The following is a 16,774-nucleotide window of genomic DNA, read 5'->3' as shown; positions in this document are numbered from 1 at the left end:
TTATAAAAATATTTGAGGCTGATTAAACATATAAAACTATGTTAAATATTAAAATAATAATATCTGGATTAGATGCGACACACAGACTTGGCTGTGTGTGATTATTTATTATACATTTTATAATATTACATTACACTTATACATACTGCATAATATATATACTATATTATATATAGTATATAATACATATTACAATTGCACTCATCTCACACACTAGTAAAGTAATGCTCAAAATTCTCCAAGCCAGGCTTCAGCAATACGTGAACCGTGAACTTCCAGATGTTCAAGCTGGTTTTAGAAAAGGCAGAAGAACAAAGTGAAGTGAACTGAAGATGCTTAGTCGCGTCCGACTCTTTGCGACCCCATGGACTGTAGCCTACCACGCTCCTCTGTCCATAGGATTTTCCAGGCAAGAGTACTGGAGTGAGTTGCCATTTCCTTCTCCAGAGGATCTTCCCAAACAGAGGAACAAAGGCAGAGATCAAATTGCCAACATCCGCTGGATCATGGAAAAAGCAAGAGAGTGCCAGAAAAACATCTATTTCTGCTTTACTGACTATGCCAAAGCCTTTGACTGTGTGGATCACAATAAACTGTGGAAAATTCTGAAAGAGACGGGAATACCAGACCACCTGACCTGCCTCTTGAGAAACCTATATGCAGGTCAGGAAGCAACAGTCAGAACTGGACATGGAACAACAGACTGGTTCCAAATAGGAAAAGGGGTACGTCAAGGCTGTATATTGCCACCCTGCTTATTTAACTTATATGCAGAGTACATCATGAGAAATGCTGGTCTGGAAGAAGCACAAGCTAGAATCAAGATTGCCAGGAGAAATATCAATAACCTCAGATATGCAGACGACACCATCTTTATGGCAGAAAGTGAAGAGGAACTAAAAGCCTCTTGATGAAAGTGAAAGAGGAGAGTGAAAAAGTTGGCTTAAAGCTCAACATTCAGAAAACGAAGATCATGGCATCTGGTCCCATCACTTCATGGGAAATAGACGGGGAAACAGTGTCAGACTTTATTTTTTTGGGCTCCCAAATCACTGCAGATGGGGACTGCAGCCATGAAATTAAAAGACGCTTACTCCTTGGAAGGAAAGTTATGACCAACCTAGATAACATATTAAAAAGCAGAGATATTACTTTGCCAACAAAGGTCCGTCTAGTCAAGGCTATGGTTTTTCCAGTGGTCATGTATGCATGTGAGAGTTGGACTGTGAAGAAAGCTGAGCGCTGAAGAATTGATGCTTTTGAACTGTGGTGTTGGAGAAGACTCTTGAGAGTCCCTTGGACTGCAAGGAGATCCAACCAGTCCATTCTGAAGGAGACCAGTCCTGGGTGTTCATTGGAAGGACTGATGCTGAGGCTGAAACTCCAATACTTTGGCACCTCATGCGAAGAGTTGACTCATTGGAAAAGACTGATGCTGGGAGGGATTGGGAGCAGGAGGAGAAGGGGACGACAGAGGATCAGATGGCTGGATGGCATCACCGACTTGATGGACGTGAGTCTGAGTGAACTCCGGGAGTCGGTGATGGACAGGGAGGCCTGGCATGCTGCAATTCATGGGGTTGCAAAGAGTCAGACATGACTGAGCGACTGAACTGAACTGATGATATGTATTATATTATATATAATATATAATACAATTTTAAATATATAAATTAATATATATGCATATATAGATGTATACATACATATATAGGTATATACATACATATATACACATATATAAAATAATATGTTATATTAATATATTATAATATATTATATATAATGTTATATACTTTATATATTATAAGTATATATGAGTATAAATATATAAATACATATATATGCATCAGTTCAGTTCAGTATTTAAATATATTTAAAAATAATTATTAAAATATAAATAAAATATATTATTATATATTTATATATAATTATATTTATTGCTATATTACATAAATATATAAAATACATTGTTTATATATATTATATAATTATAAATATATAATATATATATTTATAATATATCATACATTATGTACAATATATTACATATATAATATATGTTATATATATTATATACTATATAAATTATATATATTACACATGTTATATATAATATACATAATAATATTTATAATAAAAATATAAATATATGTATGATATATAATATATAAGACAATATATTGATATATAAATATTATATATTTTATATATTATATTATATAATATGTATTATATGTTTATATATAACACATATTATATATTTATATATTATATATTTCTTATATATTATATTTCTAATATATTATTTATATATTATATATTATTTAATTATATATAATATACTGTGATTTGTAATACATAATATATTATATTATATTGTACATAATGTAGAATATTATATTATAAATAAATATAATTTAATTATAAATATAATTATATATAATATATAAATAAATATAATATATTTACATATACATAAATATATAAAATGTATAATATAATATTATGCCTTTTATAATATTAAAAGACTGGTGATAAAGTGCACAACTGTAGGGGACTGTTTCGGAGAACAGTGGTGCCATTCATACTGTGGAATTCCATGCAGATATTGTAAAACACCAAGTAGAAATGTATTTATTGTTTTGGGAAACTTTTACCAATATCTTGGTGAATTAAAAATACTGAATGGATATATCGAGTCTGGAAGGATATTCACCAAAATGTTAAAAATTATTGTGTCTGGGTGGCAGGATTGCAGGATTTTTTACATTTCCTTTTGCTTACTTGTATATTTCCATAATGCAAATATTATTTTAAATGTTTTCAAGAAGATGATCAGAAATTATCTAGGAGGAGGAGAAAGTTAATAATACCAGAGTTGGGAGTGAGATACCTATAGCAATCCTGGCCTGGCCGACCCAGCAAAAGGGGAAATGGAACTTTAAGTTCTCCTTGGAGGTGTGAATTCCCCTAAGGGCTGCTTCAAGCGGTAGGTTAGACTTACAGCTCTAGTTTAACTCTTCTCTTCACAGGTAAGTGATCTTGAGCAACACTGGCGCCTCTCAGACTGAGTTTTCCTGTTTGTAACACAGAAGCGAAGCCGACCTCAAAACAAAGAAAAATAGACCTCAAAGTCTCTATATCTTCTCCATCTCCATCATGTTATATAGGCTCAGTTCAGCTCAGTTCAGTCGCTCAGTCGTGTTCGACTCTGCGACCCCATGGACTGCAGCACGCCAGGCCTCCCTGTCCATCACCAACTCCCGGAGTTTACTCGAACTCCTGTCCATTGAGTCGGTGATGCTATCTAACCATCTTGTGGTATTTTTTGCTCCGCGGAGAAGCAACGTGTCGAGGGCGGAGTTAACTCCGACGCCCCGCCCCCTGGCCCCGCCTCGCTGCCACCACCCCCGCCCGGGTTGTACCCTTGACCCCGCCCCCAGCCTGTGCGTCCACCGGAAGTGCCCGCGCGCGGGCAGCTCACTTCCGCCTGGCAGGTGACAGCCGCGGGGCTCCGAGCGTCCGGCGGCGCGGGCGCACCGGGAGAGCGGGAGGACAAGGCCGCGGACATTTTCCTGCCGCGTCGAGCCGCGCCGTGGCGTCAGGAGCCGTTCGGACCTGCGGGTGAGGAAGCGGGGAGCCTGGCGAGGCCAGAGAAGAAGTGGGGCGGGGAGTCGGGAGTCTGAGGTGAGGGATTTCTGGGGTCAAAGGTCACGGAGAGGACGGGGCGCTGGAGGGTCTAGGGTGGCTTCCCAGGACAGGAGGAGGCAGAAGGGCTGCGGGTTCATTCATTCGCGCCCCCTTGGCCGCCGGCGTGCACCCCAGCCGTCCCAGGTCCGCAGTCCCTGCCGGGGCGCTCTCCCGTAGAGACTCCTAGACTTAGGCCCAGGGGAGCTTGCGCCTGGCCTGACAGGAAACTTCTTTTCGGGTCTTGGTTCCCCCTGCACACTCACCGCCGTGGCTGTCCTGAGGCCTCCTTGTCGTTAAGGGCCTTATCTCTTTGCCAAGGTTCAAAAAAAGAAAAAAAAATATGAAACGGCCTGGCGCCACCGCCTATAGGGTGGGGTTAAACAGAGGATTGGTCTGTCCGTAGGCGCCTCACAGACGAGGTAACTGGGGAGCCCTGTAATAACGCCAGAACTACTGATGGGAATGCTAGCTGCTGGTTATTGAGCTGTGTGCAGGCACCGTGCTTAGAATGCCGCATTTAAACTTCCCAGCAATCTTGGTGAGGTAGCTACTATTATTATCCCCATTTTATCCACGAGGAAACTGAGGCACAGAAAAGTTAAATCACACCTGTAAGGTCAATCGAGTAGTATGGATGAGTGCCAGCGTTCCTACCTGGGCCCGCAGGGACCTGCAGCGTGCAGAGACTGAAGCAAGGTTGGCATTTAGGGGCTGTTTAATATCTTTAGCCGCCATTAAATTTATTTGCATCTATATAAAGATATATTTCCCTGGAGAAGGAAATGGCAACCCACTCCAGTATTCTTGCCTGGAGAATCCCATGGACAGCGGAGCCTGGTGGGCTGCAGTCCATGGGGTCGCAGAGTTGGACATGACTGAGCGACTGAACAATAGCATATAGAGATGTAGCTTGCTTTCTTCTCATCTACCTTCCTAAGGAGCATTTGATTCCCTTTCTTTAGGATGAAATGGTCTTGCAGGCCATTGCGATAACTGATTTCTGTTCAGGACAAGAAGGGACGTTTTTCCCAGCTGTTGAGAACTGAGAGACATAAAACAGTCTAGCCATGCAATGAATTTAAGAATATGCTGAACCTCTCTTGAGAGTGGTCAAGCTGCATTCTTTTTCAAGTAAGGGGAGGAACCACATGACCCCTAGGGTATCTTTTGGCCCTAGGTTCTTGAAGAGCATTCCCAAGGCAAGGACCTGAGTCTCTGAGAAAAGTACAGGTCCCTTGCCTTCTTGACTGGAGAACACACATCTTGCCTGGGAGACAGTGAGGTGGTTTCATGGCCAGAGGATTAGGTCTTGTGAGTCTGAGCTTTACTCGGTTGCAGACATTCACTTGCTGCAGTTCTGCTTCAGTTTCCCTGATAGCAGCGCAGACCTGCTGACTTCCTACACACTCCTGGGTTTTACAAGCCTTAATGAACCTGTGAGGATTTCCACGCGCTTATAAAGAAAGCTGGGGTATAAATATTACTGTGCAGTACCTGTTTTTAAACTCCACTGTCTGTTTTCCTAGTTCCATTGAATTCACAGAAACTTAATATTGTCACCTGATCCCCATCCTTCCAAGGGAGGATTTGAGATGAAGTGACTCGTCACAGATGGTAGGAACAGGAGCAGCGCTCAGAGTGTCTGGCTCCCTGTCCTGAGTTGAGCCCACCAGGCTCCTTCAACCCCTCAGGGCAGCTTCATGAAGAGTGGCTTCACTAGTGTTCAAAGACTCAGATCCCTCAGACTTTGTATACAGTTTAACTGCTGAGTGTAGTTTGAGTAGAGGCTTCACCTGAGTGACTTGAAGAGCTCAGTGGTGTGGTGTAAAGAGCCTTCCTTGTCCCCCCATCTGTCAGCCGTGGATTCTCCCCCCAGATCAGCGGCTTCTTGATAGTGTGACCCAGAGCCACCTATACCTCAGCTCTACAATAATACCCCCACCTTCACCTCCCCCTCAGCAGTGACTCGTGTGGCAGCTGGACAAGGACTTTGTGCAGAGTCTGTTGTGGTGAGTGCCTTGACCCTAGGCAGTTGATGTTTCCTGGGGGCCTGGTTTCGGGGGTGTTACTTCTCTCTGCAGAGACCTTTGTGTACACAGGACTTCTCCCATCCTTCTTGTTTCACTTCCTTAAAGTGTTTCAGAACAAGTTCAGTCTGTTGATCCTGCTAGCTCTGCGCTTGGACTTTCATCTTTCTCTAGTTATCCTTGAAGCTGTTGCATGACTTGCTTGCTTACTTCCCGAAAACCCCCATTCTTGGCACCAAAGTGTGATGTGCTAATGGTGAGCCAGCATGGCTTGGTTATGAGTTTTGAGCTCCAGTGTGTTTCTAGAAGTCAAAGGGGCTTCTGTTACTTGCAGGTATTTCTTTTTCTGAATAGGTCTTTTTGCCTAAGATAGATCACTGATAAATTTTCACAGCCCAGGAATGATTTTTGTGTTCTTTTTCTCTCCACACAGAGGAATGAACAGCTCCAGAGAGAAAATATTAATTAGGCAAGTGGGGAATCTTTTAAAAATAATTCTACTTGAAGGGACTTCCCTGGTTGCCTAGTGGTCAAGAATTTGCCTTGCAATGCAGGGGACTTGGGTTCGACCCCTGGTCAGGGAACTAAGATCCCACATGCCACAGAGCAACCAAGCCCACAACTAGAGAGTCCGTGGGTCGCAACAAAGGATCCCATGTGCTGCAGCTGAGACCCAGTATGACTGAATAAATACATATTTTTTAAACAGTTCTACTTGAGTGTCCATTCGCGGACCCTCCTTGCTCTTGGCTGAAGCTCACATTTCTTGGCCTGGCCTGCATGGCCTTTTGAGCTCTAGCCCCTCTGGGCTCTCCTGCGTCGTCTCTCCAGCTGCCCACTCCAGCCTCTCCCTGAGTGCAGGCAGAGGCAGCTGTTCTGGGCTCCCGCCAGGCCAGCTGCTGGCCTGTGTGTCTCTGCTTTGCGCTGGCCCCGCCTCCTGAGCGCAGGCTCCTGTGGCGCATGCGCCTTTTCCCAGACCACTGCTTGGTGCTCCCCCTCTGATCTGCTCCCCAACCCCAACCACCTGCAAGCCTGAGCTGGACGTCTTGAGGCCTTGGTCACAGTGTGTTGTTGTTGTCTTGTACTTGGCTGTCTTCCAAGTGAGCAGCTCTTAATCCTTGGATAGGACTTGTCTGTGTCTCCAGCACCTGGTGAAATATCTGGTGCATAGTAGGTGCTCAGTAAATGAGTGAGTAAGTGGATATTGCACTGAACTTTTAGGATTCCTGGGGAACTCAAAGCACTTCCCGGATGATTTCCCATCCTTCCTCATATCACCCCAGGAGAGTCAGGGGAAATCCGCCCTGTGGTGGGATTAACTGGTCTCCAACTGCTCCTGCTACCAGAGTGCTCCAGGGCCTCCAGAGGCCTGGGGGCTGGGGAGCAGCAGGGAGGAGCCAGTGGTAAGGGCTCTCCCCGTGTAGGAATAAAAGTGGCTACTGTCCATCCGGCTCTTGGTGGGCTGGATGCTGTTGAGGGCTTTGTGCATATGCGCTTGCCTTCGCCTCACTTGCCCCTTAAGTGTGTGACATAGTAATTCTCGTGAGCAGTGGTTTGGTTGTGCCTGTTAGGCTGTGCAACCCCCTCGAGTGCCTGGGTTGTATCTGCTGGGGCCACCTTTCCTTTCCCAACCCCTTGTTCTTTAATCATCTCCTGCTTTTAATAGAGCTGAGGGAGGGCTTGGCTATGGTTCTCCCAAGCCTCATGCTTTTTGGGTTCTTTAGTGTTGGGCTTGACCTCTGACCTCTACTAAGAGAGTCTCCCTAAGGTTGGGAGGCCTTCTCTAGTTAGAGTAACAGTGTGGCTGGTTGACTGCAGAGTCCCAGAGTTCATCAGCAGGACATCTTGGTCGCTGATCCTCCGTCTCCTCTGTGGACTTGAGCCACAAGCTGGTAGATTTGGAAGTCAGGTCTCGAAAGCTTGAAAACCAAGCCTTCAGTATTGGTTTTCAGCACTGAAGACATTTGTTACAGCTGAGCTCTGTAGAGTACTCGACTTGGGTGGCACATACTTTTTATCACACCCTAATAGCTTTTAGGGTCCTAAGCTTATTCAGAGTAGAAAGACAAAATTTCGTTATAGCCAGAGAGAAGAGGAGTCTGTCTCTGCAGTCTTCACTCTCTGATCTCTAAGGACTGGGTGGCTGGGTGTTGAGACAGAGGTCAGAGCCTTTGTATGTCTTCACATTCACTCATTCATTCAGTACTTGTTGAACCCTGCTGTGTGCTTGGCACTGGGCTGAATGTGATGACAGGTAAACAAGCCACACGGTTTCTGCCCTTGGGTTGTTTACCACATTGCAATGGGGGAGAGACCAAGAAGAAATAGAGAACAGACGTAATAATTACAATGGGCAATTCACGAGGGAACGAGGCCCAGCTGCTTGCTCTGGTTAAAGCATAAGCCAGACCTCAGAACTCTTGTTTAAAACCCTCTAGGGACTGGGCTCATTCAGAGTAAGAGTCCGAGTTCTGACCTTGACCTGTAAGGCCCCATCCATCCTCCCCTGACCTCATGACCCGCTGCTCCCTCATAGCCCACTGTTCAGGCCATACTGCCTCCCTGCCATTCCTCAAACAGGCCGGGCACACTCCCACCTTTGCACTATTTTCTGTGCCTGGAAGGCTCTTCCCCAGGCAGTATCACCTGTCACCTTCTCGAGGAGGCCTTTTGTGGCCACTCTGGTTAAATCTCAACCTTGCACTCCCCTCCCCGACACCGCCTGACCCTGTTTTCCTTTTCTCCACAGCATTTTTCACTGTCTGAGATCCTATATGTATATTAGTCATTTATCTTGCTTATTGTTCCAGTCTGCTGTTAGGATGTAATCTCTATGAGGGGAAGGGTTTTTGTCTGTTTAATTCACTGCTTCATCCCCAGCATTTAGACCTGTGTATGTCTCAGTGAATGTGTGAACAGGAGCACTGGGCGGCTACGAGGACAGAAAAATACCTGCTTAGTGCGCGCAGGGGTGGCGTCTTTGAAGTGACGTCACCTAAGCTGAGATTTGAAGGATGAGTCTAATCCAGGAGAAGGATCAGCAAGTAGAAGGCAGTGAAGAGCTTGGCAACTAGAGGAACCAGGCAGAAGGCCCGTGGGCCAGGAGGGTTTCAGGTGGAGGGGAGGGCCTCCCTGAGCTCGCATCATAGCGGGTGTCAGGGCCCCCTCCGCCCACCTGCCCCAGCGTTTGTACCCCCGCTTCCTGCAGCTCTGGTCACGCTCTGAGCTGGTGCCCAGGGCAGGGGATGGTGATCTGAGAGACGTGGCCTGAGGATTTCTCCCGTTGGACATGCTGCGACCTGGTCTTCTATCCTTTGCCCGTTCTTCTCTCTCTTATTGTATATTTATTTACCTTCCATCTAGTGGCTGAAAATGAACCAGGGTGTTTAGCAGTCTCAATTTCAATTTTGTCAAAATAGCTTGACAGCCAGAACAGATGGAGCTCCGACCCTGGCACACCCCATGAAACGAACACTGGGAGGGTGCTCTTTAGCTGAGGTGGCTTACGGGAAATTTCCGCAAGAGAAGTGAGCCCTAGTCATTTGCATACTGACTGAGCACCTCCTGCTTGCCCCGCGCCCGTCCAGGGGCTAGGAACATAGCAGGGACCAGAGTGGACACAGTCCTTGTCCTTACGGAATTTCATTATAGGGGGAGAAACAGATGATATACATATGTTTCTATAACAAAGGCTAGACTGAGGTAGGAGGGAGAGCAGAGAGCATGGCATCCTCAAACCCAGAGAAGAGAGTGTTTCATGGAGGAGGGTATGGTCGGTGGCGCCCAGTGCCTGTTAGCATGGGACCTGGCATTTGATGAGATCACCACATCTGCTGGCAGGCCCAGCTCACCCTGGCATCCAAGGCTACTATCTTTGAACCTCATCCTTTCCTGCCCAGCCTCATCTGCTCCTTTCCCTGCCAAGACCTTGCCTTCAGCCTCCTAAGCACGTGCACTTGTTTTGGCCCTGGATATGTCACTCCTCTGTCAGCATCTCCACTCCTCCTGTTTAAATGGGCCACTGGAGAATTAAATGACAGGGGCCAAAAATTAGCATAGAGCCCCTGTCCCAGCCAACGTTTGTGTTGGTTTCAAGTCGCTCAGTCGTGTCCGACTCTTTGCAGCCCCATGAATCACAGCACGCCAGGCCTCCCTGTCCATTACCAACTCCCGGAGTTCACTCAGAGTCACGTCCATCAAGTCAGTGATGCCATCTAGCCGTCTCATCCTCTGTCGTCCCCTTCTCCTCCTGCCCCCAGTCCCTCCCAGCATCAGAGTCTTTTCCAATGAGTCAACTCTTCGCATGAGGTGGCCAAAGTACTGGAGTTTCAGCTTTAGCATCATTCCTTCCAATGAAATCCCAGGGCTGATCTCCTTCAGAATGGGTTGGTTGGATCTCCTTGCAGTCCAAGGGATGCTCAAGAGTCTTCTCCAACACCACAGTTCAAATGCATCAATTCTTCGGCGCTCAGCTTTCTTCACAGTCCAACTCTCACATCCACACATGACCACAGGAAAAACCATAGCCTTGACTAGACAGACCTTAGTCGGCAAAGCAATGTCTCTGCTTTTCAGTATGCTGTCTAGGTTGGTCATAACTTTTCTTCCAAGGAGTAAACATCTTTTAATTTCATGGCTGCAGTCACCATCTACAGTGATTTGGGAGCCCAAAAAAATAAAGTCTGCCACTGTTTCCACTGTTTCTCCATCTATTTCCCATGAAGTGATGGGACTAGATGCCATGATCTTCGTTTTCTGAATGTTGAGCTTTAAGCCAACATTTTCAGTTACCAATTTCACTTTCATCAAGAGGCTTTTTAGTTCCTCTTCACTTTCTGCCATAAGGGTGGTGTCATCTGCATATCTGAGGTGATTGATATTTCTCCCAGCAATCTTGATTCCAGCTTGTGCTTCTTCCAGCCCAGCGTTTCTCATGATGTACTCTACATAGAAGTTAAATAAGCAGGGTGACAATGTACAGCCTTGACGCATTCCTTTTCCTATTTGGAACCAGTCTGTTGTTCCATGTCCAGTTCTAACTGTTGCTTCCTGACCTGCATACAGATTTCTCAAGAGGCAGGTCAGGTGGTCTGGTATTCCCATCTCTTTCAGAATTTTCCACAATTTATTGTGATCCACATAGTCAAAGGTTTTGGCATAGTCAGTAAAGCAGAAATAGATGTTTTTCTGGAACTCTCTTGCTTTTACCATAATCCAGCGGATGTTGGCAATTTGATCTCTGGTTCCTCTGCCTTTTCTAAAACCAGCTGGAACATCAGGAAGTTCATGGTTCACATATTGCTGAAGCCTGGCTTGGAGAATTTGAGCATTACTTTACTAGTGTGTGAGATGAGTGCAATTGTGCAGTAGTTTGAGCATTCTTTGACATTGCCTTTCTTTGGAATTGGAATGAAAACTGACCTTTTCCTGTCCTGTGGCCACTGCTGAGCTTTCCAAATTTGCTGGCATATTGAGTGCAGCACTTTCACAGCATACTCTTTTAGGATTTGAAATAGCTCAACTGGAATTTCATCACATCCACTAGCTTTGTTCGTAGTGATGCTTTCTAAGGCCCACTTGACTTCACATTCCAGTATGTCTGGCTCTAGGTGAGTGATCACACCATCATGATTATCTTGGTCATGAAGATCTTTTTTGTACAGTTCTTCTGTGTATTCTTGCCATCTCTTCTTAATATCTTCTGCTTCTGTTAGGTCCATACCATTTCTGTCATTTATCGAGCCCATCTTTGCATGAAATGTTCCCTTGGTATCTCTAATTTTCTTGAAGAGATCTCTCGTCTTTCCCATTCTGTTGTTTTCCTCTATTTCTTTGCACTGATCACTGAGGAAGGCTTTCTTATCTCTCCTTGCTATTCTTTGGAACTCTGCATTCAAATGGGTATATCTTTCCTTTTCTCCTTTACTTTTCACTTCTCTTCTTTTCACAGCTATTTTTAAGGCCTCCCCAGACAGCCATTTTGCTTCTTTGCCTTTCTTTTCCATGGGGATGGTCTTGATCCCTGTCTCCTGTACAGTGTCACGAACCTCCGCCCATAGTTCATCAGGCACTCTATCTATCAGATCTAGTCCCTTAAATCTATTTCAACTTCCACTGTATAATCATAAGGGATTTGATTTAGGTCATACCTGAATGGTCTAGCAGTTTTCCCTACTTTATTCAATTTAAGTCTGAATTTGGCAATAAGGAGTTCATGATCTGAGCCACAGTCAGCTCCCGGTCTTGTTTTTGCTGACTGTATAAAGCTCCTCCATCTTTGGCTGCAAAGAATATAATCCATCTGATTTCAGTGTTGACCATCTGGTGATGTCCATGTGTAGAGTCTTCTCTTGTGTTGTTAGAAGAGGGTGTTTGCTATGACCAGTGCATTTTCTTGGCAAAACTCTATTAGTCTTTGCCCTGCTTCATTCCGCATTCCAAGGCCAAATTTGCCTGTTACTCCAGGTGTTTCTTGACTTCCTACTTTTGCATTCCAGTCCCCTATAATGAAAAGGACATCTTTTTTGGGTGTTAGTTCTAAAAGGGCTTGTAGGTCTTCATAGAACTGTTCAACTTCAGCTTCTTCAGCGTTACTGGTTGGGGCATAGGCTTGGATTACTGTGATATTGAATGCTTTGCCTTGGAAACGAACAGAGATCATTCTGTCATTTTTGAGATTGCATCCAAGTACTGCATTTTGGACTCTTTTGTTGACCATGATGGCTACTCCATTTCTTCTGAGGGATTCCTGCCCGCAGTAGTAGATATAATGGTCATCTGAGTTAAATTCACCCATTCCAGTCCATTTTAGTTGGCTGATTCCTAGAATGTCGACATTCACTCTTACCATCTCCTGTTTGACCACTTCCAATTTGCCTTGATTCATGGACCTAACATTCCAGGTTCCTCTGCAATATTGCTCTTTACAGCATCGGACCTTGCTTCTGTCACCAGTCACATTGACAGCTGGGTATTGTTTTTCCTTTGGCTCCATCCCTTCATTCTTTCTGGAGTTACTTCTCCACTGATCTCCAGTAGCATATTGGGCACCTACCGACCTGGCAAGTTCCTCTTTCATCCTATCATTTTGCCTTTTCCTACTGTTCATGGGGTTCTCAAGGCAAGAATACTGAAGTGGTTTGCCATTCCCTTCTCAAGTGGACCACATTCTGTCAGACCTCTCCACCATGACCTGCCCGTCTTGGGTGGCCCCACACAGCATGGCTTAGTTTCATTGAGTTAGACAAGGCTGTGGTCCTAGTGTGATTAGATTGACTAGTTTTCTGTGATTATGGTTTGTGTGTCTGCCCCTCTGATGCCCTCTCGCAACACCTACCATCTTACTTGGGTTTCTCTTACCTTGGACGTGGGGTATCTGTTCACGGCTGCTCTAGCAAAGCATAGCCGCTGCTCCTTACCTTGGATGAGGGGTGTCTCCTCATGGCCGCCCCCCCCGACCTTGAACGTGGAGTAGCTCCTCTCAGCCCTCCTCTGCGCCCCGCAGCTGCCACTCCTTGGACGCGGGGTTGCCCCTCTTAGCCGCCGCCCCTGACCTTGTGCGTGGGGTTGCTCCTCTCGGCCGCCCCTGCGCCATCCTGTGAGCTTAGTGATTCTCAGTCACTCTTTGTTTCGCTGGCATCTTGTGGGTCTTCTCCATATCACCTTCATCCCTCCCTTTCCAAATCTGATACATCTTTTCAAGTCCCGCCAAGCCCCTGTCAATCCAAGAGGACTTCCTTTGAGGCCCCACCGATTTCAAAGTCTGAGCCTTGGTGGGTGTTATCTGGAGGGCATGGTTTCTTGGCTGTTCCCCTGAAGTCTGTCCGCTGCCCTTGGAACCTGAAAGAGCCGGAATGGGAAGACTGCTTTGTCTGCTGTGTGTGTGTGTGTGTGTGTGTGTGTGTGTGTGTATGTATGTATGTGTGTGTGTGCTCACTCCTGTGTGGGGCACAGCCCCAGGCCATATCCAAAATGAGACAGATTTTCGGAAAGTGTTCCCAATGTACAGGCCAGAAAACCAAGGTCTTGGGAGCCTAGTTCTGTAGTCTCTGATCCTGTCTTCTCATCCTCATTAATTTAAAGACTGTTTAGAAGAAACCCCTATTATTTTGTGTTTAAGGAACTTTTCTTTTACTTGGTAGCAGATTTTTCCGTGCATTGCTGTTTGCTTGGAGGTTAGTTGAGAAGCAGCCCTTGTTGCTAGAATTCAGTCCTGGAGACTCAGCTGATAGCACCGCTGTGTATGCCATTTGCCTGCCTGCGGTTCCTTTTCATTTTGAGACTACAGTTGCTAGTGGGTCTCAGAAGACTGACTTTGACTAATGAGTTTTCATCCAGATCCCAGGAGGCCCGTAACTCAGTGAGCTCACCCAGACGGGCTTTTGCTGGGCACATACCAAACTTGACATTTAGGGCCAGCTGGATGGCCCTAAAACAACCTGTAATTCAACCTTCGAGGGACTCGGCAGGGATGTGTGGCAACATACTTCACATACCATTTAGCCTGGAGCGTGTGTGTTTCTGCCAGGGCTTTGTCAGAGAGGAGGCCTTGCCCCTCTGGACACGGTGGGACACACGTGGCCTCATTATGGGGCTCGGGTAGAGAGTGTCGGCGCTGCCATTTTCCAGCTGTGTGACTCCAGACAAATGCCTTGACCCCTCTGGGCTGTGGTTTCCCATCTGTAAACTTGGGATATTATCGGTACCTTCTCCACAGGTCACTGTGAGGATTACACGTAATACTGTGCAATTTCTGGCTCACGCCACATGACAGATGGCTGTCATTGCCGCAGCCACTGCCACCTGTGTTTCAAATCTTGTTCCAAACCCGAAGAAGAGTACAGCTTACTTTCTCGTAGCAATTGAGCCGGCTCGAAAGAGCCGATCTGAGCTTGGTAACCACATCGTCAGAGAGAGTCTGAAATCTGGTTTCTCTACCGCTGACTCACCTTTTAATCTTCAAGGTGGCCATCCCTGCCTCCCTGTCAGCAATGTGAACTTTAGTGCTCACCTGTGAGGATCTTTTCCTTCTGCAAAGGGGACTGTCAGACGGGCGAGCAGCGATGAGTAGAATTACCGGGTGGTGAGTAGAATCGTTGTCTCTGGTAAACATCGCCTGTATTAACTGGGGTAATGGACACAAACATTACCCCACTTAATACAGACGATGTTTACCAGACCTTTGTTGTTTGTGTCCAGACTTGACGTGGCATGGCAGGAGTGGGGGGATATCATGAAATGAATCAACTTCTGCCCTTGAGACAGAACTGAAACAGCAAAATGTGGTTTAGTTTAAGTTTGGCTTTTGTGTTCCAAGAGATGGTGGCACTCCCCTAGCCCCTTCTGTCCACTCCCCTAGCTGAGTCTTGACTGTCCTTCAGCCGACACTTGCCTCAGAGCAGGCTTCTGAAAGCCATTCCTCAGGCAAGGTAACAGTGACAGTTTCAGCACTGAAGCTGGAAGCCAGCAGCCCAGACTTCTGGGGATCGGTTTTCCCTGCCCAGATATCCTTGAACTCAGAGGTGGGTCTTGCAGCCAGCTCAGACCTCGTCAGATGCTCTTTCCCCTCTCCTTCCCTGAACTTCTCTGCTGCGCCCACTGACAGACTCTGTCTCCTGGCTCCGTCCCTGGGTGCTGACGGTGTGCTGCGCGGCACTGCCAGCTTCACGCTTCTCGGCTGACTGCAGAGCGGGAGCTGCTCAGACATGAATCATTGCCCGAAACTAGGACAGCCCTCTCCCTGGCTGCCGGCCGGCCGTCTGGGGAGCCGCTTGGCCTGTTGGCGCTCTCCCTCCTACTGAAGACCGAATGGGGCCTGCTGGCCCTGGTGCCTTCTGAGGTGGTTTTCTTTTTGTCCCCTTGGAAACGTTTTCTATCATGTTCTATGAATGATTGTGCTCCGTTTCTCTTGTTTGATGCCCAGGAAGACTGGTGAGGAAGTGGGTTTCTCCTCTAGCAGGGGATCCTAGAGCATGAGATGCCGGAGGGACTTGGTCATTTAAACTTTGTTTTCAAACTTTTCTGTGCAACAGTGGGGTATCTGAAGGGCCCCTGGTGAGGAGGGAGAGAAGTGGGCATAGTGGGTTGAGCCAGGCTCTGGGCCCTCTTCAGCCAGAGCAGGTCCACTTTTATTTTAAACAATTTCAAAATGGGATGGTGGAGGGTGGGGCGGGATGCAGCTTGAAAGGCCGGGGATCTGGTTGAACTCTCCCTTGACAACTGGAGAAAGTGAGGCCCGGAGGTGGGGGATCTGCCCAGGCTCGCTCAGCTGCTGGCAGCAAGGCTAGAGTTCCTGGCCAGCCGTCCCAGCTTTGGATCAGTCTTGCTGTGTTTGCAGAAAGTTAACTGCAAAGCCTTATGTTCCCAGTTCGCCCAGTCGTCACTGTCTGGCACTCATCACGGAGTCCTGTTGTTTTGATCTGTTATGAGCCCTTGGTTTTCTAGCTGCTCTGGGAACCCGTCTTTTCATTTTGCCTGCAGACATTTGGTGAACTCCTGGAATGTGCCAGACGTCATGCTGATCACTGGGTTGACAGCATCAGACAGGACAGATCCTGAATAGAGCCACGAGGAGGGCTCTGGAGAAGTGCGCAGGGTGATTGAGTGAGCTGCCGAGCAGGCTTCTGGCATCAGGCTCTGGAGGGGCTCGTCTGGGGCAGACTGAAGGGGGAGCCTGGCGGGGGGTGGGGGCGGGGAGCGCTTTGGATTAGATGCAGTTCTCTAAACTGCATTATATTGAAAAGAGACAATCCGTGCACAGGACATGAACTCCCAAGGTAGACAAGATAAGCAGTGAAAGGTCCGTCTCCTGCTCATCCAGCTTTCTTTCTTGAGGAAACCTCTGTCAACTTTTGTTTTTTATTTTTAATTGATGGTCATAGTCCCTTAAACATTCTGTTTATTTATTATTTTGGCCGTCCTGGGTCCTCATTGCCGTGCAGGCTTTTCTCTAGTTACAGTGAGCGGGGGCTGCTGTCTAGTTGTGACGCATGCACTTCTCATCGTAGTGTCTTCTGTTGTGGAGCATGGATTCTGGAACACTCAGGCTTCAGTAG

The 16,774-nt window shown here is 46.6% G+C and overlaps 1 protein-coding gene across 2 annotated transcripts in view; it reads left to right on the top strand.

Moving 5' to 3' along the window:
* Positions 1 to 3,502: 3,502 nt before the first annotated feature.
* The window catches only part of AP1B1 (adaptor related protein complex 1 subunit beta 1), a 51,923-nt gene continuing 38,651 nt past the window's right edge, over positions 3,503 to 16,774 (top strand). For both annotated transcript variants that reach the window (XM_068989958.1, XM_068989957.1), the window contains exon 1: positions 3,503 to 3,627. The gene's annotated coding sequence lies outside the window, so the exon portion shown is untranslated. The remainder of the gene's footprint in view (positions 3,628 to 16,774) is intronic.

This window comes from Capricornis sumatraensis, chromosome 17 (genome assembly GCF_032405125.1).
Source record: "Capricornis sumatraensis isolate serow.1 chromosome 17, serow.2, whole genome shotgun sequence".
Classification (NCBI taxonomy): domain Eukaryota; kingdom Metazoa; phylum Chordata; class Mammalia; order Artiodactyla; family Bovidae; genus Capricornis; species Capricornis sumatraensis.
Note: the sequence above shows the minus strand (reverse complement) of the source record. Positions and strands in the feature narration are given on the sequence as shown.